This window comes from Peromyscus californicus, unplaced genomic scaffold (genome assembly GCF_007827085.1).
Source record: "Peromyscus californicus insignis strain IS unplaced genomic scaffold, ASM782708v3 Scaffold_8__1_contigs__length_139910024, whole genome shotgun sequence".
NCBI lineage: Eukaryota > Metazoa > Chordata > Mammalia > Rodentia > Cricetidae > Peromyscus > Peromyscus californicus.
In genome coordinates this window covers 85,339,922-85,355,584 of record NW_026294606.1, presented here as the reverse complement: position 1 = coordinate 85,355,584, position 15,663 = coordinate 85,339,922, and the positions used below count along the sequence as shown (strand labels likewise).

The following is a 15,663-nucleotide window of genomic DNA, read 5'->3' as shown; positions in this document are numbered from 1 at the left end:
TTGAGGCCAGCCTGGGCTACAGAATAAGTTCCAGGACAGCCAAGGCTACAGAGAAACCCTGTCTTGAAAAACGAATAACAAAAACAAACAAACAAAAAGAGCCAACAGTGGGCTGGGGATGAGGCTCAGTGGTAGAAGTTTGACAACTGTATGCAAGGTTCTGGGTTCAATACCCACCACTGCACCAAGGAAATGAAAAAAAAAGACACAGAGACGAGATCAATGGGCTTGGCGATGGCAAGAACAACAGACACCATGCACCGGCTCACAAATCATGCCTGCTGCTGACTGGCTGTCAGCCTTGGGTTCCCATCTGACTGGCATATGAGTCACTTTTCTTGTTGCTGTGACAAAATGCCAGAGAAAACCAACTTACAGAAAGGCTTAATTTGGCGTGCAGTCTGGAGGCACAGTACCATAGAGGGAAGGCTTATAGAGCTTGAAGCAGCTGGTTACAGTGTCCACAGAGAGGAAACAGAGGGAGATGAGGATGGGTGCTCAGCTCTTTCTCCTTTTCATTCTCAGCCCAAGACCCTGGTCCATGGGATAGTGTCACCCACATTCAGTCTTCCTGCCTCAATTAACCCAGACTCAAATTCCCTCATAGACACGTTCAGAGGTTTGCCTCCCCCGCCCCCTTCTTTTTGGTTGGTTTTTTGAGACAGGGTTTCTCCGTGTAGTTTTGGTGCCTGTCCTGGATCTCACTGTGGACCAGACTGGCCTCGAACTCACAGAGATCCACCTGGCCCCGTCTCCCCAGTGCTGGGATTAAAGGTGTGCGCCACCACCGCCTGGCGAGGTTGGTCACTTAGGTGATTCTGGATCCTGTCAAGTTGATAATCAGTGTTAACTATCACCACTGACTAGTGGTTTGATTGGGTCTGTGTCATGATTACTTGGAGCCACCCTGAGTCAGACCCTGCCATCTCTGATCATCTTCATAATTCTGCAATAAAAGAAGCCTCTCTGGCTTTGCAGGCCGGAAACTGGGTCTGAAGCAAACCCAAGGTCAGAGAGTAAGTAGGTGTTGTCTAGAGCTCAAACCCGAGTTGTCTTTCCCCAGAAATCCCAGGTCTTTCGGTTATTCTATAGCTGACTTACGTCTTCAAAACCGTATTTCTGATTTTATTTCCTTGACAAAACATTTTTTATTTATTTAATGTGTATGGGTGTTTTGTCTGCATGTGTGTCTGTGCATCACTTGTGTGCCTGGTACCCATGGAGGCTAGAAGACGGCATCAGCTTGCCTAGAACTAGACTTGCAGACAGTTGTGACCCATCATGGGGCTGCTGGGACTCAAACCTGGGTCCTCTAAAAGAGCAGCCAGTGAGTGCTCTTGACCACCGAGCCATCTCTCCAGCCCCCGAAGTCCTCCTGACACATCACTATACAACACATACAACAGCAATACTGACACTACACCAGTGTGTACTGGAACTGTTGAGAAGAAAGGGAACAAGCAGAGAAAGAAGAGTCAGGAGATTCCAGAAAGCCAGGGCTGCTCAGAACCCTGTGAACGAACCGAGAAAAGCAGAGGGAAGGACAGGGCTCTGATGGTAAAGTGCTCTCCGCACACTGGTTAGCTCATCTAGTCTCTTGATGGTGGTGACATGCGGATGATCAAATCTCTAGTGGGAAACTGAGGCAGGTGACCCGATGGCATCATACGATGAGCCAATAGCAGGCCAGGGTTCTGAATCCCAGCTGCCTGATGCTGAATTTCATGTTCTCTGACTCTTGAGTTCCTCGGTCTGAAACAACACATGGATCCTCCTCCAGGGTCAAGAGCTGCAGAGTGGCTGAGGAGGAGGGAGGGCAGGACAGGAAGGCAGACCCACTCCGAACAACCTTGACTTTGAAAAGTCGGTTTCACAAGATTTGTCTCCTACTAGCACTTGAAGGCTCACACCGGGAGGTCAAGGAACAGGGAAGTAAAGGCAGACAGTGTCCCATACTACAGACACCCTAGGGAAAGTATTAGAATGGGATCAGTGTGCTGAAGAACACGGAGGACTAAGAAGTCTTTTTTTCTTTGCAAACTTACTGGTAAGGAGAGGTGTTCAGAAGAGGTAATAAACATTCTGGGTACCCGAGGTAGAAATTGAACATTTGTACAACTCCTTTCAGTTGAGAAGATGACACACTCCAGGTTTTGTTTTTGTTTTAATTTATTGAGGGAAGGAGGGAGGGAGGGAAAGAGAGGCAGGTGGAGAGAGCGAGTGAGTGAGCAAGTGAGGAGCAGCACGTGTGTGGAGGTGAAGGATCAACTTGTGCGAGTCCGTTCTTTCTCCCCGCCTCCAGTGGGTCCGAGAGATGGAGCTCGGCCTGTCACCCTGCCAGCCTCAGCCTCAGCTTTCTCAGACCCAAGTGAAGTGTTAGGGCGCTGTGCACTTTGGCCCTGGACTCACTGGGGCCCTGACAGCCCGTGATTTTCTGAGATGTTTTCATGGCCACAGAAGCTGTGCGGCCTGCACTAACTGGCCTGTGACACGAGGGGCTGGTCTGTTCAAACAACCACATCCACACACGAGTGAACTCCCTCAGCCAATGGTTGGTGTTCTTGAGAAGGTGCCAGTCTCTGCTCAAACTAAATAACATTTAGATGGGACCTTGCTAAAGTGATTTCAGTAAAGACAAGGAGGGGCTAGGGAGACGGCTCAGTTGGTAAAGCGCTCACTGCACCAAGGTAAAAAAAGGGTCTGAATTTGGATCCCCAGCAACCATGTGAAAGCCTGGCCCTCGACCTGTAACCCTAGCACTGGAGAGGCAGACACAGGACCCTGAAGGCTAACTTCTTCCCACTCCAGCTCAATCAGTGAGCTCCAGGCCAATGAGAGGCCCTGTCTCAGAAGTGGTGGAGGGTGAGCAAGGAGAGAAGATATCTGATATTGAGCTCTGACATGTGGAGGTGGATGGATGGATGGATGGATGGATGGATGGATGGATGGAACGGGACACAGACAGACACAGACACACACAGACACACAGACACACACAGACACACACACACACACACACACACACACACACACACACACACACACACGAGAAAAGCTTGTTTTGATGATTCAATCTATCATACTTATCTCAATTTTTTTCTTGTTTTTGATTTTGAACTTATTAGCTGGGCTTGACCTTGAACTTGATGTGATCCTCCTGCCTCAGCCTGAGTCCTGGGATTACAGCAGCTTCACACTCAAACTGATTCTGGTGTATGGCTTTTTGGCTTGAGATATGCAACAAGGTAGTTTTTGTTGTTGTTGCTGGGTTTTGGTTTTGTTTTACATTATTCCGTGTCTGCTTCTTCAACTATAAAATGGGAAGTAACAGCATGGTAACCTAAGTAGAGCGAGCACTGAGTACTGCCTGGTACCACATAAACACCCTTCATGACTGTTGGCAGCACACACATACAGAATTGCTCACCAACGCAGCGACTCTACTTGTAGAATGGTTTCTTCACTAAAATCCACAAATGATTTGTGGCAACCAAAAGTGAGAAATAACCCAGCCACGTCTACGGCTGAGCTGCCCTGACAGCACCCGGTCTCAGCAGAATCACACACACACACACACACACACACACCCAACAGTGGGGGCTCAACAGTGTGGCCTCTATTAGCTGCCTCGGGAGTGGCGCACTGTTTTATCAAGGACAACAAGGAGTCCTTTTACTGAGGATGGCATCCCACTGCACAGCATGCTGCTTATCTATCTGCAGACAGAGGACACTTGGGCTGCCTCCTATTTTGGGCAATACTGAATGAAATGCTCCTGGCTTTGTGTGGGCAGGTTTTTCACTTCTCTTAGTAGCAATGAAATTCCTGGGTCACATCATGAGTTTATATTTAACTTTATGAGCCACAGCCAACCTGATTTTACAAAGCGGATATGCCATTTTGCATCCCTGTAACCAATACATGCTTGTGGCAACCTCCTAAGGAGTAGGTGGCTCCACATCCTTGCTAGGCTGAGCCCCTCATCCCTGTGCTTGTGTGCTGGCCCCTCTATGAAGGAAGCGTAAGAGTAAGGAAGGGAAAGGAGAATAACCCCAAAGTAGAGAGCTTACAGACATAAGGGGAAGAAAACACAGGCTAAAGAGACGCTGTGGTTTCTACTTCCCTAACAATGAGTCAGAGGAGAGACAGGAGCTTATGGATCCACACGGCTCCAAACTCCTGGTCCTCCTGCCTCCACCTCCAAAGTGATGGAATTACAGGTGTGTACCACCACACCTGGTTTATGGTACTAGAGATTGAACTCCAGGCTTTGTTCATGCTAAGCAAGCACACTACCAACTAAGCCACATTCTGCGCCTTTGGAGGATCTTTTAACATACTTAGCCATTGGTGTTTAATCCCTTCTGTGAAACAGCTTTTCAAATCTCTTTGTTGGGTTGTTTCTCTTATGTCTGGGTTTTTAGGTTTTGTTTGTCTTATTTTTGAGATTTTGTTTTATTGCCTACTTAATGTGTGTGTGTGTGGGGGGGGGTTGTGCAATTGAGTGCAGTTGCCCATGGAAACCAGAAGAGGACATATATCCCACACAGCTGGAGTGCAGGGAATTGTGAGCCACTGGACAAGAGTGCTAGGAACTAAATGAACTTCCTGTGGTAGACCTCTGACCCATGCAACCATCTCTCCAGCCCATTTATCTAATTTCTCAGTTACAAGAAACTTTATACAACTTTCACATGCAAATCTCTCACATTTTGTAAATATTTTCTCCCTAATTTGTCTTTTCATGTTCTTAATGGTATCTTTTAAAAACTTTTTTATGTTTATGAGTACTTTGCCTGCATGTATGTATGTGCACCATATGTGTGCCTCATGCTGAGGAGGTCAGAAGAGGTCACCAGATCACCTAGAACTGAGTTAAAGATGGTTGGAAGCCACCATGTAGGTGCTAGGAACCAAACCCAAGTCCTCTGCAAGAACCTCCAAGCCATCCCTTCCATCCCTTTCTAAAAAAATATTTATTTCTCTTATTTAGAGTGTACAGGTGCACTGGTGCCATGGGATGTGTGTGAAGCCGGAGACAACCCTTAGGAGTCAGTGCTCTCCTACCAATTGTGGGATCCGGGTATTGAACTCAAGGTGTCTGTGCAAATACCACCAGCTAAGTCACCCCACTGGCTCCCCACTCCTGGCCGTTTTTTTTTTTTTTAAAGCAACTGGCTCCTTAACAGTATCCTGTGGTAAACAAAATATTTTAATATTGACAAAGTCCAGTTTTTCAATGTATTTTTCTTTTTTTTTTATTAAGAAATTTTCTATTCATTTGCGTACCAACCACAGATTCCCCCTCTTTCAATGTTTTTCTTAAGAGTCTATCTTTTTTTTGGCATTCTAATAATACCTTTATCTAAGTTCATAAAGATTTTCTCTTAGGTTTTCTTGTAAGCTTTATAGGCTTGGGGCTCACACTGGGCACACGACCCACTCTGAGCTAACTCTACTGTACAGCGTCAAGGTTTACGTGTCCCTGTAGATGGCACTCTAGCACCATCTACTAGAAAAAGAGCAAAAAGAATGCTGCATTGCATCGTCAGGGTTGCTTTATTTTGTTGTGGTGGGTTTTGTTTTGGTTTCTTTATTTTAAAAAAAATAATCTGAGCTGGAAGGATGGCTCAGTGGTTCAAAGCATTTGTTGTTCTTAGAGAGGACCGAGGTTCAATTCCCAGCACCCATGTGGCAGCTCACAACTGTTACTAACTCCAGTTCCAGTAGATCCAATGACCTCTGAGGACACCAAGCATTTACATAGTACAGATATACATGTGAGCAAAACAGTCATATATGTGTTATATATATAAATATATATGAGTACACACACACACACACACACACACACACACACACACACACACACACACACACACATAAATTTAAATAGAAAAACTCAATTGAGCCAAGCCTGGTGGCTCACATCTGTCATGCCAGCACTTTGGTGACTGAGGCAGCAAGATTGCCACAAGTTTGGGACCATCCTGGGCTACATGGTAAGTCTGAGGCCTGCCTGAGCTTTCATGAGACCCTTATCTGAGCATGCATGTACACACACAAACCAATTAATCCTGCGAGGGTGCATCTACTTCTGAACTCCTACTCCAGTCCCATCGATCCAGATATTTTTCTTTGACTCACAGTTATTGAAGAATCTCTAAAATTGTCAAGATCTATTATTGATGCTCCGCATAGCTTCAATCCTCAGTGTTTACTGAGACCTGAGACACAGCTGGGCACATGGTACTCAATGTCCCACTGTTACTGCAGAGTGAGCAAAGTGTCACCCGGGCCAGGTGACAGGCTGAGGTTGTTCTAACAATGACTGAGAAATAAGTACTAAAGTCTCCTGCTGCCACAACTGGCCATCTGCCACTGTTCCTTTTAGTTTTTGCTTCCTATAGTTTAGAGCATGGTGATATATCTACAATAATAATAGTAAATCTTACAGTCACAAAGCAATAACTTTTCCCCATGATATGTGAGATTTCTACACTTGCAATACCCAAATGCTAAAGCAGCAATGGCTTTAAGGGCAGACTCGGGCCATACTGAATCATGCAATTATTCTCACATATATACCTAACAGCATATATTTCCACAAGAAAAGTACATATATGGACACATAGCCTGACTTCAAATAAAGAGCTTTTTGTAAATGGGTAACACAGCTTTATCCAGTGTCAACAGGAAAGCGATTTTTCTAATATAGAAGCAGAGGAATCTACATCTTACAGGTCTGTCGTTCTCACTGTGAAGAACAAACGGGCACAGTGGCTCATCCCTGCAACTCCAGCACTCAGGAGGATAAAGCAAGAGAATCATCCCAAGTCCAAGGGCAGCCTGGGCTATACAGTAAGCTCCAGACCAGCCTAAGCTACAGGAGACTGCTGTCCCCTGCACAAAGCACAACAACAAAACAAACAACGACAACAAAAACCAGCCAGGGACTGGAGAGATGGCTCAGCAGTTAAAAGTGAGTACTGCTCTTCCAGAGGACCTGAACTCAATTTCCCATGTTAAGCAGTTCACAACCACCTGCAACTCTAGCTCCAGGAAGATCTGATCCTTGGACACCAGCAATATACACATACATACACATAATTAAAAAGAATAAATCTTAAAAAGAAAACCAAACCAAACAAAAACTTGGACTCAAGAAATTTCTTAAGTCAAAAGTAACACAGGCTTTTTCCTTCTTCCTTTTATTTATTCATTCATCCATCCATTCATTCATTTATTATTCTGGCATGAATGGACTCTGGACTGTCTGGGAATTGTTCATTCATTCATTTATTTATTTATTTATCTGGCATGAATGGACTCTGGACTGTCTGGGAATTGAACCCGGGTCCTCTGGAACATCAGTCAGTGCTCTTCACCGCTGAGCCACCTCTCTCCTCTCTAACACAGGCTTTTCAAAATGTACTTTTTACTAATGAGAACAATCACTAAGTGACTTCAACAGTGAAGATGTCAAGTCAGTCTACAATTGACAGTAAGCCAATGGCAGATGGGACTAAGGATAGAGAAGTCACATGGCGGGGGGGGGGGGGGGGGGGGGACATGGCAAAAGTACCCCTAAGCACCTGCATTATTTTATGATTTGGTTGTAAAGTTTCCTCAGGCCGGGGGTGACTCACAGTGCAACGCCCTAGCAGGTGAAGACCATGGACTGATCCTCAGCAATGAAAACAAACTTAAGGAAGTTGGGGGTCCACACAATTTAAACTCTAATCTTAGAGGCTGGAGAGATGGTTCAGTGGTTAAGAGCATTTGCTGCTCTTGCAAAGGACCTGAGTTCAGTTCCCTGCACCTACGTGGCAGCTCACAACTGTCTGTAACTCAAGCTCCAGGGGATCTGACATCCTCTTCTGGATTTCAAGGGCACTAGGCATACACATGGTGCACATACAATACATGCAGGCAAACATTCATAAAATAAAGATATATCTTTAAAAAAATACTATCATTGTCAAATTACAAAGCAATTGAGCCTACGTGTTTTATCACAGAACTAGAGCAGCTCATCTGGATGAGATTTGACCCCTTCTACACACACACTCTAGCTTTCAAAAGTAATACCGACGATATTCAATTTTTACATGTAGCCCTAATAATTAAATTCACCATTATCAATAAAATACATATTGGATCCCCTGATCCAGTGTTCTTTGCTGGAGTCATTCAGGATGGAACAGGCTGTGTGAATGAGTACACAATGCCCTTAACCACAGATCAGCTTTCCTCTCACCAGGCCCAGGCCATGTGCCAACTGCCCAAGCAACAACAGATAGGCTTTAGTTAAAAATAAGCTTTATGTTCTAGTAAAAGCCAACCAAGAATTCTCACTCCAGGGCCGGCGAAATAGCTCAGTTGGTAAAAGTAGTTGCCATGTAAGCATAAGGACCTAAGTTTATTCCCCAGCACCCACATAAAAAGATGGGTGTGGTTGCACACACTTGTAAGCTAGTGTTGGAGAGACAGGTGGATTCTTGGGCTTAGTGGCCAGCCAGACTAGCCTAATTGGCAAGTTCAGGTCCCAGTGAGAGACCCTGTCTTTAACATGGACAGATGAAACTGCACTCTAGCGTGTGAAACACTGCCAACCAGTACCAGGAGCCAACAACGTGAGAAAACCCCACTAAAGACACAGGCATCATTCCCAAAGCTCCTTATGAACCTACTAGTAGCTCCTTTACCCCTTTTTCTGTTTCTTAGGTTCATACTGCTCCCAATTCATTGATGGAGCTCCTGGGCCAGTAGCAGGGACTTGCTCCATGCAGACAGCCTAAGGACTAAACGGGAACCACCAGGGCCTCTGAGCATTGCTGGCTTCTGTCAGCAGGCCCCTTCCCTTTCCCAGACAATTCTAAGATGAAGAAACGTCTACAGGACTGAATACCTGTCACATTGTGTAACACTGAAACAGTCTCTGGAAACCAGCGCCCCCCCAAACAAATGGTTCCCACACGTTTTAAAGATCTTTCCACCAAAACATCAAGGGATGCTTTGGAGCTAGCAAGCACAGGAACTGCCTTTAACATAAGCAGAACAGAATGACATGAGCCCAGGTTTTGTTTTTGTTAGTAGGGGCATCCCAGCTCAGACACACTGGGATATCTACTAAGGCCTTTTATCTTTAAAAATTCAGATGAATTGTCCTGCGTGCGACGCCAGTTACTGTTAGAATCAAAAGTAAAACATACTTGCACATATGCCACGGGAAGAGAGGAGGACGAGGCAGAGAGGAAAAGGAGAAATTGCCATCCAGTATCCACCCCTAGTAATAAAGCAACTCTGCATCCTTTATGGTAAAACTGCACATCTGGATTCCAAAGCAAGGACCGGCCTAGTGATGCTAATGCAAAGGTATGCCCTGAGCAGACAACATACGCCACAGCTTCTGTATTGGCATACACAGATGGCTTTGCTTCTGTGAGGAGACCATACAAAGTCAACAACTTCTGAAGCCTACATACATGCCTAGCGGAGTCTCTTAATTCACGTGCCTGCCCTTGTGGGGGAACCACAACATACAGTTCTAAAGACACCAGGAAAAGCAGCCCAAATAGCATGAGTGGGGTATGTGTGTAATCCCAGCTACTTGGGAGCTAAGGAAAGAGGGCTGCAAGTTCCAGGCCAGCCTGGGCAATATAGGGACCCTGTATCTTGGTTTGAGTGTTTTGGGATATCCTTATAACAGGACCTTTAGAAAAAATTTCTATTTATTTTGTGTCTGTGTGTAATTCAGACCACACACCATGGCATGCCATGTGAACGTCAGAAGAAAACTTGCCCTTCCACCATATGGGTCCTGGGGATCAAACTCAGGTCCTTAGGCTTGGTGGCAAGCCTGACCCATTGAGCCATATCTCCAGCCCCTATAACAGGGACTTAGCATGGGGTCACTACATGAGCTGTAAACTATGCACGATCACTTAGGGAAGAAGTTGACAATTTCCATCAGACATCTATAGGGTACACACTCAAAAGTTAGGAGCCAGTTTGTAGAACTGCCTTAGCCAACCTTCACATAGGACCTGAGGATAGAATTTGGTCATCAACACAGTCTCTAGATACACCTTTACTCAAAGTTCACACCAGGCATGGCAGTGCATATCTGTAATGCCAGGACTCAGGAGACTAAGGCTCGAAGAGGGGTGTTAAGTTCGAGGTTAGTCCAAGGTGCACAGTGAGACCCCGTCCAGGTACCACTGATCCTGGCATATAAACGACCTGTGGTAAGTACTGGCTCTGGGGCCACTTTCCTCACCAACTCTGTACTCAGAGAATGAATGAAGTTTAAACGCCAAAATTAAGCACAATTAAGATGTGGAACTCTTTAAAAAAATGTTATCTATTATTTATTTAGTGATTTTGTGTGACTGTTTTGCTGGCATATACATATGTGCACCATGTGTGTGCCTTGTCCCATGATGCCAGAAGAAGGTGGCAGATCCTCTGAACCTAGAGTCACAGGCAGAGTGAGTTGCCACATGGGTGCTGGGAACTGAACACTTTGCAAGAGCAACAGTGCCTTTAACCACTGAATCATCTCCCCAGCCATAACAGGTGAAATTATAAGGGTAAAAATGTTTGAATATTTATCAAAGCCAAACTGAAGTAAATGCTCAGTTGGGTTCCTGCCATGCCTTCCTGTCACACACAGCTCCATCAGCTGCTTCTGAAGTCAATTAAACATCGGAATCTAGAACATGTGCTCTGAACCAGAAGGCTCCCTGACCCTAAGAGAGACATTTCAAGCCTGGGTTAAGGACATGCACTCTTTTATTAAATCAACCCTTTTATGAAGAGGACAGAGGGATGCCAGATGCCCTGGAGCTGCAGTAGCAGACAGTTGTGAGCTGCACACGGATGCTGTGCTGAATTGACTTTCAGGTCCTAACCACTAAGCGCCTCTCCGGCCCCTGGTTAAATAAATGCTTCAGCCGACCCTGAACGTGTTTGAGACGGAGTCTGTGACAGCTCCAAATGCGTATCAACACCACAGTGGTGCCTGAAGTTTAAAGTTGTGCTTTAGAGTATTCCATGCATCAGCTGGATGGGATGTTAACTCTGACCATGTGCTGGCCACAGGCCTTCTCTTGTGGGTCACCTTGAAGGCCTATGTCCAAGAGGTCACTTTCAACATCACACCTTACAAGCTGCTAGCTTGGGGACATAGGCATTTCCTGCAGATTCTCAGGCACTGGTGGGGTGAGGGGGCAGGTACACAGGCCACCCCTCTGCAGGGGACAGGTCATCAGAACCCTGCCTGGCTCCTATCACAGGGACTGGCACAGACTTCATTTCATCTTCAAAGCAGACCTTTCTCCCAGTACTTGGGAGTTAAAAATAGTTTAAGGCCAGGCTGGCCTGGGCTATTTTTATCTGGAAAATTAGGGGTCAGAAACAACATAGTAAGCAGAGAGGGGGGGCTGACCACAATAGGAAAGAACACCCACAGACTTGAGGGGGGAAAGGCTCCTACGGATTGAGATACAAGTTCAGGCAGGTGGTGGAGGGAGGTGAGGGACAGGCCAGGGATAGCCAAAGTCACTGAGTGCTAGCAAGGTAAGTGCCTAACACACTGAAAGCACAGACTTGGGGAGCTCTGTCTGAGACAGGGTAACGTCACAGTTGCTCTGCACTTATAACTTGTGAGGTCTCAGGCTGGCCCTGAACTCCCTAGACAGCTGAGGATGACCTTGAACTCCTGACCCTTCTGTTTCCACCTCCCAAGTGCTATGATTATAGGTGTGCACCACCATAGTAGACAAGAAGGACTGTGTGTGTGTGTGTGTGTGTGTGTGTGTGTGTGTGTGTGCATGTGTGTGGTATATGCACACATTCAAGTGTGCACATGGCTGAGTGTGTACATGCAAAGGCCAGAGGAAGATGTCGGGTATCCTGCTGTCTCACCCTCCATCTTACTGCCTTGAAATGGGGTGTCTCATTGAACCAGGGGCTAGGCTGGCTAATTCTTCTGTCTCTGCCCCCATAGCATTAGGTTTATAGGTGTATGTAGTCACACTCGGCTTTTTACATGGGTGCCCGGGATTCAAGCCCAGGTCTTCATGTCTGCACTCTTACTCACTGAGCCATCTCCAGCCCTGGAGTAGGGTGTTTTGTTGTTGTTGTTGTTGTTCTCAGAAAGATCAGTGGAGCTCTGAATTAGTTTGGGGTCGGGGGAACCACACATATGTGAAGGAGACTTAGCCAGTCACTAAAGGAGGTGTATGGTCTAAACGGCTGAGGCAGAATCAGGATGGAGGCCCACCAGAGACTTGATTCGCTGGTATGCTGGGGAGTGAGTGGCAGCTGTGAGGAGATGGCATAGTTTTCACAACCCATAATAATCAATTCAAAGAATCCAATCACATCCTTCTGAGCATGTCCAACCTGTGGTCCACGGTCACATGCCCCAGGATACCCTTGCAATGCAGCCCGACATAAATGATAAACTTACTTCAAACTCAATGAGAGGTGTCCCCCTCCCCTACCGGGGGGTGTGCACCCAACTGTGTGGTTCTCAGACACGAACTCTAGAGACGACAATATCAATATCAAAGACTGAACATGGCTGCAAATACACCCGAAGCTTTTAAGTAAGGTTTTTTATAAGTGTTGGCAATCATTTTCTTTTCGTGTATTACCTGTGGCAGAGTGCATGTATGTATCTGTATTCACCTGTGTATGGGCACACGTGTGTATTCACAGGTCTGAGGCAGGTGTCAGGAGTCTTCCTCCTTGCCCTTTCACCCTATCCTTTAGTGCAGCATCTCTCAATCAAACCCAGAGCTCACCAATCAGCTAGTCTCTCCAGCCAGTTTACTTCTGGATCCCGTCTGTGCCTTCTGAGACTGGAATTACAGGCGGCTGCCATGCCTCATGACAATGACATAGGTTCCAGGTGGGAAAGCCTGTCCTTTCACTGGCAAGTAGTTCAACCACGGGGCTGCTGCCTCCCCAGTCTTCAGTATTGGGTTGACTTAGTAGTTCAACCACTGGCTGCCTCCCCAGTTTTCAGTGTTGGGTCGACTTATGATAGGTTGTGCATGGCAAAGAAATCATAAAACAAAACAAAACAAAAAACAGTAGTACAACATGGTATGAGGGACTGGATATAAAACAATTAAAATCTCAATGAGGGTGTCCAGGGCGAATTTCAGACCTAACACTCACTGAGTCTTGTGATACAAGCAGCTGGGAACACTCATTTGATAAGACAAGGTGCTGTGCCCACAGGGCTTCCCACTGTGAGGGGTGTGTCATCAGTGATAGGAGCTGTCAGGGCCACAGCAGGACAAGAAGCAAGCCGCAGGACATTGCACCACCTCCACATGGCAAGAGCTGGGGAAGCCACAGAGGGAAGAGAGGAGCCACATAGAAAGCACATGGCAGGGAATGAAATGTTCTTTTCAAAAGGCAGCAAGGGACAGAAAAGACTAGAAGGAAAAGATGTTATAAGAAAGGGTTAGGTCTAAGCCAGGTGGTGGTGGCACACACCTTTAATCCCAGCACTCGGGAAGCGGAGGCAGGCAAATCTCTGTGAGTTCGATACACAGTGAGTTTCAGAAAAGGCTCAAAGGTACACAGAGAAACCCTGTCTCGAAAAACCAAAAAAAAAAAAAAAAAAAAAGGGTTAGGTCTTTGGAATTCTCCCAGGCAGATATGAAACTGGGTTTGAAAAGGAAAATGTAAGTGGTAAAAGTGGTAATAAGGTGGATCTGTAGTCTAGGCTAGCCTTGAACTCATTACATGGCTGAGTATGACCTTGAACTCCTCATCTTCCTGCCTCCTCCTCCCAAGTGCTGGGATTACTGACATATGCACTAGACTTGGTTTCTGTGGAGATGGAACCCCTGGCTTTGTGCATGCGAGGCAAGTACTCTGTCAAGTAAGCCACTCCAAACAGATTTTTTAACAAGTAAAACTGTAGAAAATGACAGAGGGAAAAGGGAGGTACGTGACTTTGAAACTCCAAACTCCACGCTTTTCCCAAAATGACAGCTTCTTTGGGAAAACCGTTCCTAGCCTATGGATTGCCAGGGTTGCATGTATGTATGCTCCTGCATGTCCCAAAACAGCAAACTATGCAACCCTAGCTCAGAGCTTTCCCTCCAAAAGATGAGCCCAAGAGGGCAAAGACAACTATATTGTACCCGCACCTAGGGGCCCACACAGGGCAGGGATATATCACATTGTATGTAGGCAGATGCTATATAAACATAGAAGTCATACACAGAACCGTTTAAACCTGTTCCTCCATCTACCCTAACTCCTATCTGCCCTACCAGCCCTCTCCCCTTCTAACACAGGGGAGATCAGTATGAATCACCCTGACTTTGCCAAGCTTTCCGAAAATGCAGGAAGGGCTGTCTCTCACCCCTGTACAGTCGTCAGTCAGTCAGTCATCAGTGTGGGAGGAGCCTGCAGATCCTCCCAGACGAAGCTGTGGCTGCTGCTGCAGGTGTGTATAAAGAAGCCAGGTGCTAGCATTCCACTGTCCTGGTCACACCCACTTCTGAGGTGCTGTGGTACTCCTAATGCACCTGGCAGGAAGGTGACACTTTCCATGTTACAGAACATGTCTCAAACCCTGAGCCATCAGGGACAGTGAGAGTTTGAAACCAGCAACCCCAGAACCGGTGCTTGCCGAAGCCTGTGGTCATCCAGGCAAGAGCACAGACCAGAGAACAAAGGAGGGGCAGTTATGGCAGAGCACGCCTAGAATCCCCCAGCACTCGGGAGGCTGAGGCAGGAGGAGCTATTGCTCAAGGCCCTATCTCTAAATAGAAAGAGAGACTAAATAGAGATGAACTGTGGACCATGACATATCATGGGCACACATCTAAAGGTGAACTATCATTAATTGCTACAAGGTAACTCAATTATAACAACAAAATGGGGTGCAGGGGAAGAAATGCCCCCCATGATCAGTTAGGAAGATGGGGGCTTTAGACTCTTGAAAGCTGCTCTGTGGCTTTTTGGCTTGCCTCCTTTGTGGCCAGGAGCCCAAGCCTTCCTCACAGTCAATGAAGAGCGGAACCTGCCAGAAGGAGGGTGTGGGGCCGGGTGTCGGTCCTTCTCACACAGGCACAGCATGCAGCACGCAGGCTCTGGCCCAGGACATGTCAGCTGTGTGAAGAGGCGAGAGGTCCAGTTTCAGCTAGGAAATGTGAAATGAAATAAACTGGTAGGGGAAGACTCCGGTGAGGCATCTGTTGGGTTTTTTGTTTCCTTTTAGAATGCAACAGGCCCCCAGACCTTCGCAAGACTGCCACCATGTCAGAGGCACCTTCCGACCTGAAAACCCAGCACAGAGGCCCCAACACCTGCCACAGAGGGAACAGAGTCCCTAAGCGTACTAACCTCACGTTTTGGCTTCTGTAGATCCACTTCTTGCTAACTGAAGTGTGACAACCAGGATGTGGCTTGTTTGTGCGTAAGAGACAAAGGGCCGTAAGGCTCAGGGCTGCGTGATTTGGGAGAATTCCTCGTGCAGCTGCTGGCTGGCAATAAAGACTTCCCTTTTGGCTTCGAGGGTGTCTGTGCAGTGGTCCTTGGCAGGCTGGCCTTGCAAGGAGAACTGGGTGGCTGAAGCAGAGCCAAAGGCAAGCTGAGGACAGTACTGTAAATGATCAGAACATC

General features: G+C 46.6%; 1 protein-coding gene across 2 annotated transcripts in view; it reads right to left on the bottom strand.

Moving 5' to 3' along the window:
• Window positions 1–15,663, bottom strand: part of Egln1 (egl-9 family hypoxia inducible factor 1) — a 41,636-nt gene that overhangs the window by 18,934 nt on the left and 7,039 nt on the right. The gene's annotated exons all lie outside the window — the stretch shown is intronic.